Source organism: Lepidochelys kempii, chromosome 8 (assembly GCF_965140285.1).
Source record: "Lepidochelys kempii isolate rLepKem1 chromosome 8, rLepKem1.hap1, whole genome shotgun sequence".
NCBI lineage: Eukaryota > Metazoa > Chordata > Testudines > Cheloniidae > Lepidochelys > Lepidochelys kempii.
In genome coordinates, this window is record NC_136387.1 from 77,051,747 (window position 1) to 77,071,455 (window position 19,709).

A 19,709-nucleotide genomic window follows, 5' to 3' on the forward strand; every position below is an offset into this window, starting at 1 on the left:
GATATAGCTGATAAGGAGGTATAGTCTGTTCATGGTGAGCAGAATGACACATAATGTATTAGGTCTGATGGGAGTGCTGTGTTAGTCTCCTGTCGTGAGAGGGGACTATATCCCTAAACATGGGACATCATCGTATTGTTCTATTTTCTTATATTTCCTATTCTAATCATCTCCAGATGAGTGGAATTGTATCCCTTTTTGCTTGACAGCCAAAGACAAACACCAAGCTGTCCAGAAGACAGAGTGCCATTTTATTCCTCTGTCGAAATTCCTGATGAGATGGGCAAAACATCAGGAAACACTCAAGAGAAGACCTCCTTAACCTTCCAATTATTCTTGTTGGCATCTTTAGATAGATAAGGTATGTTTTTTCTTTTTTGTTTTTGTTTCTTTTTACAATAATTTCCTTTTTGCGGGACTATTAACAATCTTTTATGCTATGAAAATGCTTTGTTTTATTTAATTGTCAGGTGGTCAAAGCCTGGAATTGACAATATTTCTGATTTAAATGAAATTTCTTTCCAGAGTGTTGCATTTTTCTCCAGTAGAATCTTAGAATTTAAAGCAATATGTACAGGGCTTAAAATAGCTATTTAAAATGTGTATGTATGATTGTTTAAAGCTTAAACCGACTTTATTCCCAGACTCATATTATGTATCCTTTTTATCACACTGCTACTGTACACTTGTGGCAACACATCTTAGAATATTACTTATGCTTTGCTCCATTCAGTACACCTATCATGCACATTATTCAAAATGTAAAACTATTAAAGAACTCGTATTCAAATATGCCTTTTCTAAAGTATTGAATTGACAGTGTTAGTTGGATTCAAACAAAGACTAGTAAAGACAAGTAACTTTTATTTTCAAACACCATTTTCTCTTCCTGTTACTTATACAGATGCAGTGTTTTGATCAAGAGAAGTGTTACATTATCCTTAGCAGGGAAATATCTACTGTGGTTGCTTCTCAAATTTCCATAGCCATCTTTTTCTTTTTATAGATGAAAGTAATGTCACTGTTTAAGGGAAGAAGACCATTTAGCTTCTCTTCTAAGTGCTGTGATGTTTGTGGAAGGTGCTTCCCTCCATCTTGTATATCTCTGTAAACTTAAGCCTTGTGCTATATAAATATGATAGCTGAATGTACCTACAGCATGTGAAAACCATACTTTGCTTCCATTTCTCTACCTCCCCCTTTGATTAGTTGTATTTAGGATCATTGCCACCTACTAACAAAATGTTGTACAGAAATGTATTCTTCAGAATTCAGGAAGTTTGGGCATCTGTTTTGAGTGGGTTAGCTTGATCATTGGGTAAAAAATATTCCATAATGTTAACCTGAGAGAGCAATTTAAAGGAATGGAAAATAGTGTGTATATTCACATGCACAGTGGCAAAACTAAGTATGTACAATACACAGTCTGGAGGCCTAATAAGTCCAAGTCCTGATGAATTGGTTCTTGACAGTTATGAATGGTGGACTAGCTGCATTAAAGCAGTGAGAGAGCTAACAGCAGGTTTGAAAACTGGGTTTGAATAAATCATCAACCAAACACATAACCGCATTGTAACAGTAGGCCAAAACCTATGCAGCCATGTGATTGCTAGTTGCCAGGAGACCATGAATCTTGGGCATTCTAAAAATATTAAAAGAATTTTTGGTAGTTTCAAGTTTACTGACCTCTTTTAAAAATCTAATATATTTAAATACACTAAAATAGAGCTACTTTGGTAGACTGCATATAAAGTTGTAATACTGAATCAGCTTCTATTGTACAGTGGTCAGTGTCTTCTTCTGTATATTTTTACTATATTTAAAATTTACTATATATATATTTAATATATTAAAATGTAATGTTTTAGTATCACTTGAATATTTGCACAAAATGTTACACACTTAAGTCTCCATCCTGCAATCACTTACTCACAAGAGTAACAGTATGCTTGTTAATAGTCCCATTGACTTCACAGGCTCTACTCACATGTTAAAGTTAATCACATGCATGAGTGGCTGCAACATAAGGGCCTAATATCCTTTCTGAGATTACATCACTTCCAAAATACAGTTATCAAATGTATATCAGAGTTAGAAGCACTACAAATTGTTTTTAATTTTTTTTTTTTTGCTAAAACCCTTCCTACAATAAGTTAATTTACTTGTGTATCTGTAAATAGTGGGCCTGATCAACAGCTGAGTCTGTCTGGTCTCTCATTTTGTTGGTGAAATTTTGAGTTGAATTGCAGGGACAAATAGTAGCAGTGAAACATTCACCTACCTGACTTCTTGTAGGCACAAATAAGCAAGGAGCAGGATATTTCTATACAGGCTGCTCATCCTGCTCTGTCCATGAGCCATCCGTTTTCAAAGAAGCAGCAAGCACCTCACAGCTAGCACACGCTACAATTCAGGATAATCAGACACCTGAGAGATTGTTCATAACCCCTTCCAGCCACAGGGCTCTAGTTAGAAGGGTAGTTCTGAGTTCAGTTTCCCTCTTGGCCATAGATTTCATGTGTGACCTTGGGCCACTTAATCTCTCGTTGGCTGATTTCCTCATCTGTAAAATGGGAATAAGAATACCTCCCTACATCACAAGAGTACTGGAAGGGCGAATTATTCAATGATTATAAGGCTATCTGATATTCTGGTGGTAACCATATGAGTAGATAGGTGGATATGCAGTAGGTTTAGATTAAAAGTCGTAGCAGGAGAAAGCCTTAAAATCTGATGAGCCAATCAAGTGTACATTCATAGTGCATTTGTATTATGTCTTAAGTAGATATAACAAATACACCAATTACATTTTTTTTTTGTAAACTAGCTACAGATTTAAGTATTTCTTTAATGTAGTATTTTTTTAGGTGGGAAGTTCAGTCAATTGAGACTTTCTTTTTCAGAACACTTTAGTTTGCGTAAAATAGCTGCATAATAAAGCACCAGCCAAAATTTGGGAGAGAGAAATAGAGAGAGTGAAACTAAGGGCATGTGAAGAACAGTCAGTATCCAGCAACAGCAGCAAAACAGTTTCAATTTTCTGGATTATTAATTCAAATTCACATGCACATGCCACTTAAAATTAAAGGCCTTTTTTTACTGCTCTAGTTTAAATTAAAGATTATATTCTGCTCCACGAGTCTGAATTAAATAGCTTATTTTGCACACCAAGCTCTCATTTTAAAACTAATAAAGAAAAGACATAGCATGTACGTGCAAGTTTGAGACAGGAAGGGCCTAAATTACTACACCTGTTTCACTTGGGAGCTACTTTATTAGTGTTACAAAACTTGGCTTTCAATTTGGCAGTCAGAAGAACATTTAGAACAAGCATTTCTTTGTTTTGACAGAAAGGCTGTGGTAAATGAATGACGTTAGAGCTAGGTGTGAAATGTGAAGGTACAAAATTAACTGGTAAGATAATTACTGTTCTAATTCTGCATAAACATGCATTTTGAAAATCATTAATAGTTCAGGGAAATAATGTTAGTGATTAAATAAGGTGTTTTGCATCACTGAGCACAACTAAGCTGCTTTAATTACATTTGAAAGCAAGGGAAAGCAGCTAATTAAAATTAGCACAGGGTTCCTGAATGACCAGCACTGCATTGTTGGCCTAACCTGTTTAATTGTGTGTTTGTTAATGTCGTCATTTCCCCCTCTTTTACATTTAACAAAATTATTAAAGAAACTTTTCTTCAGTCACATCCACATGTCACTCACATCCGTAGACTAGAAAAATGGTACTTGGCACCATCACACATTGCAGTGTTTTGCAACTGTGTTTATTTTAAAAACCTCTTGAACACCAAGTTGTTGGTTAAAATATAGCTAATAAACCAACAGTAATATATTGAAAATACAGGGCAAAAATAGTATATAAATTAAATTGATCCTTTACAATAGCTCAGTCTTGTTCAGTAAAAGCTGCACTAACTTGGTTACCTGCAATAGGTAGCATTGTTTTAAAAAGATCAAACATTTTAATGCATCCCAAGGTTTCCTATACAATTTTATTTGACCTTTAGTTAAAGATGCACTCTAATAGGCAGTCAACTTTTCCCCCCTTGGGTGACCAGTTAAGATAGGTTTCATTTTATCAGCATACAGACATGTAAAGATATTGGTTTATATTCTATACATTTTTAACAAATGCACAATATAATACAATGAAGACAACTAAAAATAGATTAAAATGCTAATTTATATTTAGGTATAATCAAGTCAAGTTAAAGCAGACGCGATGTTTTCCACATTGATTCAGTATTTATACTGAACCTCTGATGTGAGACTCAGATGAATAATAATTTACATACATATACATTTTAAACAGAAAAAATTGGTGAAAAATATAAAGTTCTATATGGAACGGTAGCGGATCCTAAGAAAAGCAGCTTAAGTCATGGGAATTATGCTTATGAAACTGATAAGCAATTAAAGCAAGAAGTTAAATTTAACTCCATGAATAGTACAGAATATTCAGCAGATGATACATACATTATTTTATCGGTGCACATCTCTGTGAACATATAGTGTGTTAGGCACTGCCCCTCTGGCAGTAAGGCCTAGTGGTTGGAGCAGAGATTGACGCCGGACATAGGGTCGGGATTGGGCCAATGGTGGCACTGGAATCAAGATCTGGGGACAGCCCAGGGTCAGAACAGAGATTAGAGTCTGCAGACAAGCTGAAATCAGTAATCTAGCCAGAGTCCAGGTGCAGGTCAAGTCACTACCATAAACAGGGTCCAGGTCTAGGCTGAAGTCAGGTAGTCAGAATCTGAGGGTCTGGAAATGGAGGCCAGGCTGGTGCGGGTCAGTAACAGGGCTGGAGCAAGGTCAGAGTATGGCTGGAACAGTGCTCAGGCTAGGCTAGGGCAGGAACAGGATCAAGAGCGGGCTAGGAGTCTTAAGAGACTCATGCACTGTAAGGCTGAAGGAGGATTCCTTTCTGGGTAGTGCTGTTGCACACACTGATCTGCAACTCTGGAGAAGGTGGGGAAACACCTGGGTATCATCTGACCCAGACTCCTTTCTGGGGTAGGCTGCTGCCGCATGCCTTAAGGCTGAGTCACAGAAGGCTTTGTGGGAAGAGTATGGGCAGATCCACACGTAAAATACTGCATTGGCACAGCTGCACTGCCACAGCACTTTAATGAAGATGATCGAAGCCGACAGGAGAAGCTTCTCGCATTGGGGTAGTTAATCCACTTCGGTGGGAGGCAAAAGCTATGTTGGCGGGAGGTCTCCCACCAACACACCAGCCCTTAGATCATGACGTAGTTATAGCAAATTATTTCTGTAGTGCAGACCAGAGCTAAGTCAGTGCAGCTGGGTCCTTGCATGCCTGAATGGTGACTCACTGCATCTCTTTTGCAGGGGAACCTGAGCACGTAGCCTCTGCTCTTGGTTATGAGGGTGGAAATTCGGAGTCAGTTCATTCATTGATTTCAATGGTGTTTTACCTGCTTTACACTGCTGTTCAATATCTGATCAAAACTTTAGCCCCAGAGTATGCAACAACATTAAAACTTATTTCTGTTATAGACATAGTGTTCTGTGCTTTGTTAACCCCTAAAATCTTGGCATTCAGTATTTGAAAACATCGAAGGTAGGGAAAATATCTAGTAGTGTTTTATAAATAACAAAAATTCACCAGTGCTTTTAAAAATCTGCATGCTAACTTTTACAAAAGCAAACAAACACAGAAAAGAAATTGAATAAACAGCTAATGAAGTCTCATAAAGAATTTTTAGTCGCATCTCATTGCATCTTGCATCATCAAGGGGTACACGGCGACAGTTTAGTAATCGATGAGATACAATCAATGGTGGCATTGCTTTGTGTTGTAGCAATAGTTATAAATAAAAGTTTGGTGCGTGTTTGTGTTTTGTTTTCAATTGAAAGCTCATATTTCCTTTGGTCATTTGTTTGGTTGTGGCCATTGAAATCATGACGAAAACCTTTAATTAATCTTTCTCTAATTTCCTCTCTTATTTTAATATCAGTAAAAGTATAAAAGCCACAAAAATATGCTCTATTAAGTAGAGAAATACCTAAGTTACCCAACATTCATTTCTGTAGGTGGGAAAATAAGGGTTTGTGGTTTTCAATATCATTTTATGCTATTATCACTTTTACTTATTTAATGAATTTAGGGCGGAGACACATACTGTCTGGAATGACCCACGTACAACCAATCAGAAAACGATTCCTTTTTCTGACATGTCATGCTATGTAATACTGGTTTACATCATATATGATGTAAAACAATGTGGTCTTAGATAGCCCAACATGAAGTGCAACGGTACTGTGGATATATATTAAAAGAAATGTGTTTGTATTGCAGATACCTGTTGTGAATTGGTCATGCTTTGGTGGGTAAAGGCAACCCAGAGATTGCACATTCTTTCAAAACACACAAAAAATCTGGATATTTAGTTACTTGATGCTGGCACATCTAATGTTAACAAAGATTGATGAATTTGGTTTTTTTGGTACATTCCTTTCATCCATTCTTCATCTGTTTTTGTCTCTTTAGATTGTATGCTTTGGAGGCATGACCTATGTATTTCTCTGTTTTTTAAGCATGCAGGTTACTATGTCAATCTAAATAATATCTATGAATGGTATGTCTATGGATCCATTGTTGTTGTTAGTTCGTGGTAGAGTAGAGACTTGAGCTTGGGTGCCTAGACGAATGCCCTAACCACTGGACCATTCTTCCTCTCAGATGGCAAGCCCAATCTCCTTCCATCTCCTAATACCCTAAATCAGGACATCAGACTATTCCAAGAAAAGAGCAGACTGTTTGTACGTTAATTTATTCATCATTTTGTTCCATCACACAAGTGCTAGCATTATAAATATTTTGTAATTGAATTTTATAAACATGCTGAAGGGGCCAAATCCTAAAAGATGCTGAGTTCCCGCACCGTTCAGTGGGAGATTCAAGTGCTCAGAAGTTCCCAGGGTTTGGCCCAAGAAGCTTGCTTACATTTTAACAGAGCCATAAAAATAAACACTTGTCTTATTGAAGGAAGAGGACATGACTGACTCTGATGTAGTGCCAGATATGCCTTTGGCATATGATGAGGTAAGCAGAGCACTTCCAGCTTGCATCAAAAGTACCAATAGGACAGCTGGGTCCACTTGGACCAAGTTTGCTATCATGACAGTAAAATGGAGGCGGCAGGTGGAAATGGTTTATATTTTGTGTAGTTAAAAAGCCATCTTTCAATATCAAAATTTACCAAGAATGTATAAATAGTTCCTACATTTTATTAAAAATTAATTTGCATAACATCTAAAATACTCTGACTTAGTAAAAACATGACTATCTTGTAGAACATTCCAAAAGGGAGACGTGAGAGCTTCTTAGTAATGAGTGCGCTATGATTAATTGTGGCATTTCAGTTCATTATGGCGATAGGGATAAATAAGAATGTGTTTGAGGTAGTTTAATTGTTAAAGCTGCCATCTCTCTTGCCCCTTGGCTTCACTGTGGTCATTACAATCAAGATTGAAACCTTTCATTAACCTTTCTCTATTTAATTCAATCTTTTGAGTTTATAGCAGAATCCAAGATTCACAAAATACGTGGGCCATTTTACGTAAAGAAGAGCTTCACCTTTCTGTCTTTGCACAGCTGGTGAAAAAGGTACAATATGACCTTGCTTGATAACAGTATGAATTGTTTAATTTCCTTATTGCTTTTACTCATATTAGGCCTGATTCTTCACACATTGCTACCTCACCATAACAGCATGAAATGGTGTAAAACATCTAACCAAACTGGACTGCCTACATGAACCATGAAAACCTGAGTAATAATGCCTGCTGCAAAGACCCTCAGACCTCACTGAAAAAAGTAAACAAAATCCAGAACACCCTCACTAGGGCAACAGATCAATAAGAAAAAGAGTTGGAGCATGCCACCAGAACCTGTCTATCTAAACCAACCATTCATTTGGAGGCACTAAAATTGACAAAGGAAATCTGTGCCAATACATGGCAGCCAAACACTTGCTCCTCCTGTCTGGTGAAAGCACTTACAGAGCATGTGGGCCTCTCCTCAGTGATGACATCAGTATACGCATCATGGAGGGAGCCCAAAAAAGGCCCTGAAGCAGGCAACAATACACTTGATATTAATATATATATAAATTATCCTAAAAATCTTACTTCCCACTTTGTTCACAAATCTAAGTCAGTCTTACTGAGAAGAGAGTTGCAACCTGCCTCTAACAGCATCCAACTTCTGCCAATATCCTCAACCACTCTAAGTCAGGTTTCAGACCCAGCAAGGAGACAGTGTGGATCACATTGATGCGTGATCCCTTTTGTAGCCAAAAGCAATGGTGGCCACAAGGAACCAGCTAGCCACAAGGAACTGCTAGATCATCCGTAGAATATGGTAAGCAGGAGTCAAGAGAAAAGTGCTCGTTTTGCTTAGGAGGGCCATGAGTAACAGCTTCCACTCCTCAAGGAAAACAACCACTGGTGGAGATGGAGCCCTACAAGGCAGGGTGATTTCTCTGCTCCTATTCAATATTTACATTGCATTACTAAAGACTTTGAGATGCTATAGGCTCAAATACCAGAAATATGCTGCTGATATATATGTTGGGCCCTACCAAATTCATGGTCCATTTTGATCAATTTAACAGCCAGAGGGTTTTTTAATTGGTCAATTTCACTTTTTCAGCTATTTACATCTGAAATTTCACAGTGTTGTAACCATGGGGGTCACACCCAAAAGGTACCCAGAAGTGGATCTGATCTCCCACTCCCTTCCCCCCATCCCCAGCTGCCATGCAAGGGAAGGACAAGTCCTGTCTCTCCCCAGCCCAGCAGGGACTCACAGCTAGGAGCTCCCTGGCTGGGGTGCTTCCAGGAGCAGGGGGTTATCAGACCCATCTCCACAAGTCTCCCTCAGCTGCAGGAACCTCCAGTGCTGGGCAGGGAGCTTTCTGCAGCAGGGGTTGGCACTCGGAGGTAGGTCTGATCTGCCCACTCCACCTCAGAGCTGCCATGCAAGGGAAAGACAAATCCTGTCTCTCCCCAGCCCAGCAGAAACTCTCAGCTTAGGAGCTCCCTGGCTGGGGTGCTTCCAGGAGCAGGGGGATATTGCACTCACCTCCACAAGTCTCCTCCAGCTGCAGGAATGTCCAGGGTTGGAGCTTTCTGCAGCAGTGGGAGGCACTCCACAGTCTGATCTCCCCCTGAGAGCAAGAGTGGCCATGAAGGGGAAGGACAAGTTCCTCCCTCCTCAGGCCAGCTGGCATTTGCAGCTAGGAGTCCCCTGACTGGGGCGCTCCCAGCAACAAGGGGGAGGTGGTAGAATCTCCTTCCTTAGAAGTTTTTAAGGTCAGGCTTGACAATGCCCTGGCTGGGATGATTTAATTGGGGATTGGTCCTGCTTTGAGCAGGGGGTTGGACTAGATGACCTCCTGAGGTCCCTTCCAACCCTGATATTCTATGAGATCATATTTCACAGGGCAGGGCTTATTTCACAATCAGTGACACATTTTCCACGGCAGGGAAATTGGTAGGGGCCTATATATATGTATTGCTAAGATATAGATAGCTATAGCGTTCACATTTCCTAGACCATCACCCAACTTCCCTGGGGCTAGGAGATATACTGAAAGTGTCTGGATGCAACAGCTGGCTTCTAATCAGTCCAAGCAAGGTGGAGGTTATGTTGGTGCACAGCGGGCAGGATTTTGAAGATTTTCTAGAAATCATGACCAGCAACTCTGTCAAAAGCATGAGTCCACTGATTTGTCAAACAGATGCGATCATGGAATTTTACTTGACTTCACATTACAGTTGGACACCGAGGCCAAAACAGTGGCCAGAAATTCCTTTTTCTACCTCTAATTGGCCAAAAGCTATGCCCGCACCTCACAAAGTTCCAACAACACCAGTTCTGCTACTTCAGGCATGAACAGCTACAGTGCTATATGCGTTGGACTAACAATGCCCCATCTCCTAGGTGGAACAGGTAGGCATGAACACATTCTACTTTAAGTGGCTCTCCTATTCATTAGTGCATCCAGTTCAATACTGGGGCCTGTCATAAATATAAAGGGAAGGGTAAACCCCTTTGAAATCCCTCCTGGCCAGAGGAAAAATCCTCTCACCTGTAAAGGGTTAAGAAGCTAAAGGTAACCTCGCTGGCACCTGACCAAAATGACCAATGAGGAGACAAGATACTTTCAAAAGCTGGGAGGAGGGAGGAAAAACAAAGGGTCTGTGTCTGTCTGTATGCTGCTTTTGCCAGGGACAGAACAGGAATGGAGTCTTAGAACTTAGTAAGTAATCTAGCTAGGTATGTGTTAGATTATGATTTCTTTAAATGGCTGAGAAAAGAGTTGTGCTGAATAGAATGACTATTCCTGTCTGGGTGTCTGTTTTGTAACTTAAGGTTTTGCCTAGAGGGATTCTCTATGTTTTGAATCTAATTACCCTTTAAGGTATCTACCATCCTGATTTTACAGAGGTGATTCCTTTACTTCTATTAAAAGTCGTCTTGTAAGAAAACTGAATGCTTTTTCATTGTTCTGAGATCCAAGGGTTTGGGTCTGTGGTCACCTATGCAAATTGGTGAGGATTTTTACCAAACCTTCCCCAGGAAGTGGGGTGCAAGGGTTGGGAGGATTTTGGGGGGAAAGATGTGTCCAAACCATGTTTCCCAGTAAACCCAGATAAAGTTTGGTGGTGGCAGTGGAAATCCAAGGGTAAAATAATTTTGTACCTTGGGGAAGTTTTAACCTAAGCTGGTAAAAGTAAGCTTAGGAGGTTTTCATGCAGGTCCCCACATCTGTACCCCAGAGTTCAGAGTAGGGAAGGAACCTTGACGGGCCCAATTACAGGAGAGGCCATCTCATCCTCTACATCACAGGTATAATGCAGCTAATGTTACCCAGAATAAAGTGGTGAGTGGGACACAAGGCATTTACAGCAAAGAGCAACCAGTTGTGTAACACTTTGTTTGCCACAGTAGATGAAGATGATCACATCTTGCTTTTTTCAGGACCTGATACAAGACTCACATTGCAAACCCTGTCACCCATAAATGCACAAGCCCCCAGTGTGCAGTAGAAAGCACAGTCCCAACCAGGATCACGCTGAAACTCAAACGTTGCTGTATATGATGCCTACATATTACACTGACACAATAAAAATACTTTGGGTGAAATCCTGGCCACACTGAAGTCAATGAGACTTTTGCCATTGACATCAGTGAGGCCAGGATTTCATTCACAGATGGAGGTAGTCCCAAACAGGCAGTAGCATTGAGAGCTGCACCCCACTGCTATCACAGCCCTGTTCTGGAGGAGCCCGTACACAGGGAGAGAAGATTGAATACGATGACTGAACTACTCCATGGTCTCTAAGCTGAGAAAGCAATATCAGAAAGTGTCTAGCTCAAAGTTTTACCTGAAGCAGGTTTTAGAAACACTGTGTTTTTCCTTCTATCAGCAGTGTGTCTGGTGTTGTAAATTACTCCTGCAACTACTGAAGTCAGTGGCAGAACTCCCATTGAGTCCAATCATGTCAGATCAGATCCTTGTTGGATAGTTACCTGGGAGGCGAGATGAATCGTTCTGATTTTCTACCTTCTGAGATGCCCAAAAGTGCCAGTTGTGATCGTCTTTTTCATGTGCATACTTGCTCACTGGTAACTGGGCTTAGACTACCAAATCATTACATAAACTAGTGAACAGATCTGGGATGTATAACTTTCAGTCACTATTAACTCTGATGGACTCAGTCTCTATACTTGTTTGTTTTTATTGTAAGTAGTGCAAACAGCTTGTGATTTTTCTCCATATCTAGCCACAGTTGTGAGCTGGAAGCCTCTGTTTTGAATTACCTGGCTTTGGGGCTTTAAACTGGACCTTTAACATTGCTGTTTGTATTTAGTTTTACATAACATTGAGCTGTTACTTTGCCCTAAGCTGTGGAAGTTACTACTGTTCTTTCAATTGCTTCTTTTTAGCATCCCGTCCTTGACATAATCCTGAAGGACCCAGCTTGGAAATCTCCTTCTGGCAGAACAAGATCTCTTCATCTTTGAGGTCACGTTCCAGGCTTTTGTTCAGTCACAAGTTCTGTTTGGATTTATCTTCACTGTGTCTACTTGAATATTCAAAAAATCATCAGCTAGTCTAATTTGTTTTTTTTTAAAGTCATGTAAAAGACTGATTTGCTTTGACAGGTGGATCAGAAACAGAATTGGAGCTATTTTCTCTGGACCTAATTAAACAACCTTCATTACTGGCAGGTATGTGTTTGTGATGACTTAAAATTAGCTCGATTAGAATTAAAACTCAAAATATAAGGCATTGAATAGGTGGGTTGAAAATTATGGTTTAAAAATACATTTTATGTAGAACGTTTTAAATGGGGCAACTGCACTTGTAAATTTTAAATCACCATGCCAAATCCCATTTTGTGTTCTATGTTAATGGCACTTGTCACGGGTATTCATGAGGGTATGGCCAATGCTTATAAAATTGTTCCACGCTAGATCAAAATTATGAAACTTTAATAAAACATTAGTAATTCTCATTTGTCTGTTAGAAGCACAGAAGTTCTATCTGAGTTTTGTGTAGCCTACTTTGAGTGACATTAACCCCTGTGAGTAGGACCCACCAGCATGAGGCTTATTCACCACTTATGTCCCCAAAGTAGGGCTTAAATTGAGACTTAAGGGGTGCATAGGGCATGTGCTGACCCCTGCACAGGACTGACTTTCATCACTTGGGAGTAATTGTGCTCTATGAAGGTGAAATTAACTCTTTCAACCTAGGCCTATGACAGCATTTTCCCCCACCAGTTACTGTTACAGCCAATGGTGTGGACGTCTCAGCCCCTCAGTATCACCTGAATGGAGTGTTGGCGCCATGGGGTCCTGTGGTTCTTTCTTGACTATCCCAATTGCAACTCTGGTAGACAAAACCAAATACTCTAATAGGTTCTAAAACATTCCTCTGACCATTCACCCGGGCCAAGTAAACTGCTGCATTCCTATATATTAAAAACAATACCCTCCCACTGAGAGATCAGTTTAGCACACAGTGTTTCTAATGCTATACGTGAATGTACCTACTCTGAGAGGGAAGAGGGTTTGTGCAGGAAGCTCTGGGAGAGGTGCTTCAATGCACTGCTGAAGCAATGCTTGGCGGGGGGCGGGGGGGGTGTTTGGCACAGCACCGTAGTTTTAACAGAACACAATCTTGTTAGGTGGACGCACTATAGCATTGCAGGGGAAATGTATTGTGCCTAAAATGGATTAGCCCAATGGGGTAGGGCCACAGGGTTGTTCTAGGGGAAATGGGTATAGTTTTCTCACTAACAATATTGGAGCAAGATTATATCTGTCACGAGTGAAAATACTGTATTGTTATCTCATTGCTTTATGGACCTACAGTCCTCGGGAGTGTTAAATATCCAGATGATATCCCTGAGAACTGGATTTTGCATTTGGATCCCTGATTTAGCTGACAGAAGTGAAAAATCATATGTAGTCAGGCAACTATGTATTGACAATGGAGCTCAACTTATTCCACTTACTGTCAACGTTAATTTAAGAATAAAATGTCCACCCCGCCCCCGGATCTTTTGACATCAGATGATGGCATACAAACACTTATAGCCCCCCTTTCCCCCGTTAAACCAGGCTTCTTTTGGGACCTCAGCCCTTATGTGTCAAAAGCACATGGATATGGAGATATTGCATGCCCTTTTGAAGGACCCTAACATACCAACAGACCCTTAGCTAAGCAGTAAGGACAGGGAATTGTCAGGCTACTTCCAGCTATCCACAGTGCAGCTCTGATGGGCAGACCCAGGCCTATTTATTAATTTTATAATTCAACTTTATAATAGTGTCTGTTTTTCTTTTTAAACATTAACAAGGCATTTATTTATTTTTAATTCACCGCTGATTACAAAAGGTCTCAGGTGTGGGTGCATCATCTAACACAGCAAATTACATTTTTGATTTCAAATGAAAACAAAAAGACCAGCAACAAAACATTGCCATCCACTCCCAAACCAAATGCCACTGTGTCAGCAAAGATCTGAGAAGAGATGCACATTACGCTGTCCCCGAAAGATAAACAAACCACTGGCTTCCCCCTTGTCCTGGATGGGTTTGGCCAGTCTTTACACTTGCTGTATCTAATTTTCCAGCCCAACCAAACCAAATCATCTGGTAGGTCCTAGTAGCATGGTAAGGCCTCTGCCTGGAGTTAGGGCCTTGTTAGCTGTCATAAAGGATAGGATGCAGCCCCCTTGTCACAAGTAGCCGTAATCTCCCTAACTAAAATATCACTTTAAGATATTTCTCTATAAGTAAATCAGAATCTTTTAGCATAAAGAATAATTGCAGTATCAGCAAAATGGGAAGGCAGCATGATCCTGTGGACAGAGCACTGAACTGAGTCAGGAGGCCTATGTTCTATTCCAGGCTCTGTCACTGGCTTCTTGGGTGACCTTGGGTAAGTCACGTCACTTCTGTGCCTCAGTTTCTCTGCCTTTGTAAACCCCTTTGAGATGTACATGGGAAAAGTGCTACATGAACTAGGTATTATTATTTTCACATATTGACTTACAGATTGTAACAATACTGTCATATGGCCTTGCCAATATTGGCATTGTATTGGAAATGCCAGTGTTCTGTACTTTCTATATCGCCTACAAAACATTTTACTGGTTGATTTACTAGCAATGACCTAGAGCAGGCACAAATGTCTGTTTCACAGAGCTGCTATGCATTAACAGTTGCATTAATTAATTTTCCCTTACCAGTTGAATAGTGTCTGTGAACCCCATTCAGTAGTGACTTATGCACTACTTATAAGGAATTCTTAGAGAATTAATTTAGGGGGAAAATGTGAATCACTGTGTGTGTGTGCATGCATGTGTGTATACATCATTAGTTTAATCTCTTGGATAGTTCTTTTCCCATATGCATTTGGGTTACTGTTACCAGGCAATGATCAATGTGCAAGCCATGAAAACAGACAAAACCACTGAAAAAGCAGCCCTGTGCCTGATTAAGAAAGAAGAAAAACTTTTCCAATTGATTTAGTGCTTCATAAATTAGCCTAGGGACAGCTTTAAATTGTGCTCTTATAATGCATACAGGATTCTATTCATCTAATAATTTTGCTATTCAATAAAAAGATGGTTTGAATAGCAACCAAATATGCCATAAAAATACACTATCTGAATTCTGTCGAGAGGATAAATGTGAATGAATGGATTGGAAGTGTCCCCCAAAGTGATTTTTCTCTTATTTACTCTAATATAACTTTTCATTTAAAAATATATATTGGGAAATAGTCTAAAAGTGGGAGTTTTAGGGAAATTATTATACACGTTATTTCATTTATTAATAATGTGCCCACTTAGGTGTCAAGAGGGGCTACAATTATATTTCAGTTCCCATCCAAAGCAAGTAACCAAACATATTAACATATGAAATAAGCAAATTATGCTAGCCCTAAAGGAGGTAAGAAGGTATGTTCTAGATTGTGCCAATCAGAGAAATTCTCAGAAGGTTCCTCTTTCAGAATCCCCAGTCCATGAGGGGACTCCATCCACTTTTAAGCCAAAGTTAAATCTCTTTTATGGCTGCCTGAAGATATCACTATTTTTAAAAGGGCATTTTCTGGAATCTTTTAAAATATAAATGTAATGTAAGCAAAGACTTCCTCAGCATTTTCATTTAAACTACAGGAAATTGTAGAGTAATGGTGTTCAGTCCATATGTGCTCCCAAAGGATTTTACTAAGGTGATGAACAACTCGTCTTATGCCCAAACGCACATGGCAGTGAAAACGCTTATTTACTTAGTACTGTAATCACAGCAAAGGTAACCCAGCATATCTTGGCCAGAATCCATCTGGTAAAGGCCCTAGCCATAGGGTTTCTAGTAAATACAGAGAAATCTATATGTTAACCACTTTTCCCAGTTTAAACTTTTTGGGATTCATGGTAGATGCTTTGGTCTTAAACTTTCACTGGTTTAAAATAGAAATCCATATTTAAAACAAAAAAAAGTGTCAATAATAGATGTCTGTCTAGAAAGACCTAACTGGTTACAAAAAACTTAGGGCATCAAGTCCCAGTTTTGTCAGATAACTGTTCTACAGTGCCCTCTCTCTCCAAACGAGGAGGAACCAAATAAGAGTGGCCATAAGTTAACACTCTGGAACAATCTGAAGCATATGGAAGTATTGCCAGAACTGGAAACAGTCTCTAAATGCTCCATACATTCCAGTGATGAAGAACATGGTAGCCAACATCTCGTCCAGAACTAAGACCAGAGGGAAATAGCATTCCTGAATAGGGTGTTATTCCTCAAACTATTCCCAATAGGAAATTCAAGTGCTGGCTCTCTTTGCCAGGCCTCACAATCAGAAAACTCTGAAATGTTTCCTGAGAATCCTATGTATAGCTGAAGCAGGGAGAGATGCAGACTTAATTGTACAGGATTATAGTTTCCCTATCTGGCCCCACCATAGTTTTTAAGGCCAAAAGGGAACACTGTGGTTATCTAGCCTGACCTCCCATATAACATAGAACTTCCCTGAATTAATTCCTGCTTCAAGTACAGTAGTTAACGGTTGAACTTTTAGAAAACATCCAATCTTGATTTTAAAATTTACAGTGATAGAGGAACACCATAACCCGTGGTAAGTTTGTCCAGTGCTCCAGAAAGTCCTAGCAAAGGTCATAGATGTGCCAAAATGGTGCCTCTTGATTTCTTCTTGCCACTTGCCATCCAGAGAGTGATTTCACAGTCTTTTATAGTACAATTCCTGACGCATTTCTCCATAGTCCTGGATGAGTTAAGCAGAACAGAGATGGGACAGAGACATGCCTGCAGTCAAAGACTCTGATTATAATGTCTGCTGTCTGCAAATACAGGACTTTGGGGAAAATATAGTTAAATGCCTACCTTTGGTTTATAGTGATATTTTTAGTAGACATAAAATGTAGAAGCATTTAGGAACATATTTCAGGGCTAAATCTCCAATAACTGACTGCAATCAAAGAGGGAAAGATTTAAGTCTACAGCTACTATCAAGCCAAATGCCTTTTTATTGGTCTGTTTTCCTTAGAGTAACTGGAATCAGGAAATTCAGAAGGCTGGCCAGAGAATTCTTCCTAAATAAACTATTTCATGCCTATATTGACACAACCTTCTGAAACGGTAATCTCAGCTGTAAAATTGGCATGTCTCATAGCTCCTATCCTGGTTTTCTGCCAGGGTATATGAACTAATTATTTTAAAACTCAATAGACACTAGATGATGAAAACAGAAAGATCTATGGGCAGAAAAGCAGATGGGTTCATGGTTTGGATCCTTTCGTGTACCAGAGTACAACTCATACTTGGGAAGAGGGGGGATATATGTGGCTTTATACCACCTTTTTGATCCCTCCCCTCCAATGCTCAGAGCTGCTCCAAATTGTGTCAAAAGATAATGGCCCTATGGGGCATGCTCCATCAGAAAGGACTACTGAAGTACATCATGCTCTGACCCTATTTTGCCCCAAATGCCCCCATATCTGGTGAGGAATCCCTGTTCTGGGGGAATCCTCAGCTACTGCTTAAAGGCAACTTGAAATCAATGACCACCCCAGGCCTCCCCCCCCCTCCCCCCGCCATTTCTGTAAATGCTGTAGATCCTAGCAAGCCAGTTAGATGCAACATAGTTACATCTTGGATCATATGAACTTGTTTCAGATGGTAAATGTAGTTCTGACAGGTTGAAACATAATGTGGCTGTGTTCTCTCATTTTAAGGACAGCTATTTTTTAAGGGAATAATTGTGCATAACTTCTTAAGGAGAACATGCAAATATGTAAAGCTTATTATTTTACCTCTTCTACCCTAATCCTTTTACTTTGTTCAGGGGAAGATAAGACTCTACATTTTTTCTTCCCCTATAGTAAGAAAAGAATGTCAAGAAACCCAAGTTTCATTCACAAACTGAAATAAGGATAAACATCTTTCGTTTTCATACCACACACAAGTATATATTTGCTAATGAGCAGTATGGGCATGATTCTGCCCTCATTGTCTCCAGTTTTATATGTCATTGGATTCAATCTTTATTTACATTCTATCAAAGCTTATGTGTTTTGTTTCTTATACTGTACCTTGATTTCTGGTTTCAGGGACAAATAGATGTCACAGTGCAAGGCAACTGTGCCTGTATTCTCCCTCTGTGGTCCAGCAAGGGCAACCCATTCTTAGGCTTCTGCAGCCATCACCTCTCTTGGGCAGAGACAGGCCTCTCTCTCACTTCGGACGGGGGTATTTCCAGGCTGCACAGCTCCCTGCCTACACTGTGAATTCCTCAGTAAAATTAAACTGCCAGAAGAGAAAAGCAGAGCAGTCCTGCTGAGAAGCTAAACACAGCGTAATTACCCACAGTTATGTTACCACACAGTTCTCTCTAAGCAAGCACATTTATTCCTAAGTAGAAGCATTACAGAGAAAACACTGTAAACAATAAAAGAACCTATGCACAGGCTAATAAGATTACTAGAGATCGCTTTAGTTCCCCCAACCCTCTCCAGTCAGTGTCAGTCCTTCCAACTTTTCCCTAAAGATAGGGGCCCCCACCTTGGACAGAAGGTCCTGCCCATGTGCTGCATCAGAATGAAAGCCCTGAGTCAGTTTAAGCTCAAGTTATTCAAAAGTCCTTTCTTTGTTTGCTAGTCTCTAGAAAATCCAGTTTGAACCAGTATAGGTAAATCTGTCCAGATGGTAATGCCTGTCAAGAGTGGTTACAATTTGAATGAACTTGCCTAATCCCCCCCAACTCTTCTTAGTTCCTGGCAGGCTGTAGCTTCTCTTCCCTCCTACCCCAAAAGAATTACATCCAATCCCTGGCCCACAGTGATGTATAAACTTAATACAATGAGATTTAACTTCATTCAATAGGGCTTGTCCAGGATATTGCAGAAAATTGCCATATCTGTCACAGAGGTCAAGAAGTTTAGAAATAGCTGCTTAAAATATAGGTTCCTTCGTCCATGTTTGCAGCTGTAAATAGGTGGGCTGATTTTCAACCCAAACTAACATCACTCGGAACTCATGGGTAATCAGCACTTATTAATGAAGTGCCCTGTTTTTCCCCCTTATTTAGGGGCCTATTAGCCTGACTTTTAGGCATCCATTGTTGGAAAATATTCTCCTTATATTTTATTTAACTACAAAGAATTCTGCTGTGACATAATTATGTACATGACTTTTTTCAGAACTGTTTATGTTCGTATCAGTGTTCAGCCTATTTATGCTTTTCACTATGTTTCTAAAACAGTCTTCTTCCCCAGTTGGGTGATACTGAAGTTCTGTTTATGTTTTCACAAATGCATTAGGCCTTAGCGTCATTATTTCCAGTTCAGAATCACGTACTGAAGGTAAACCATGTGTGTATGCACAAGGGGCCTGACCCCAAGCCTACTGGAGGCAATGGAAAGGCTTTTGGCTCAGGCTCTGGGTGAGCACAAGCTTTTTGGTGTGAGGGATGAAAAATGTAATTGTTTCCCTAAAATAAACAGAATTACGTTATTAAAATAAAAAAGTAATCTGTTTTCATTCCATCAGGTGTATGTACGCTCCAGAATTCCCCACTCCCTAATATACCTACTTACGAAGTTTGATATGAGTA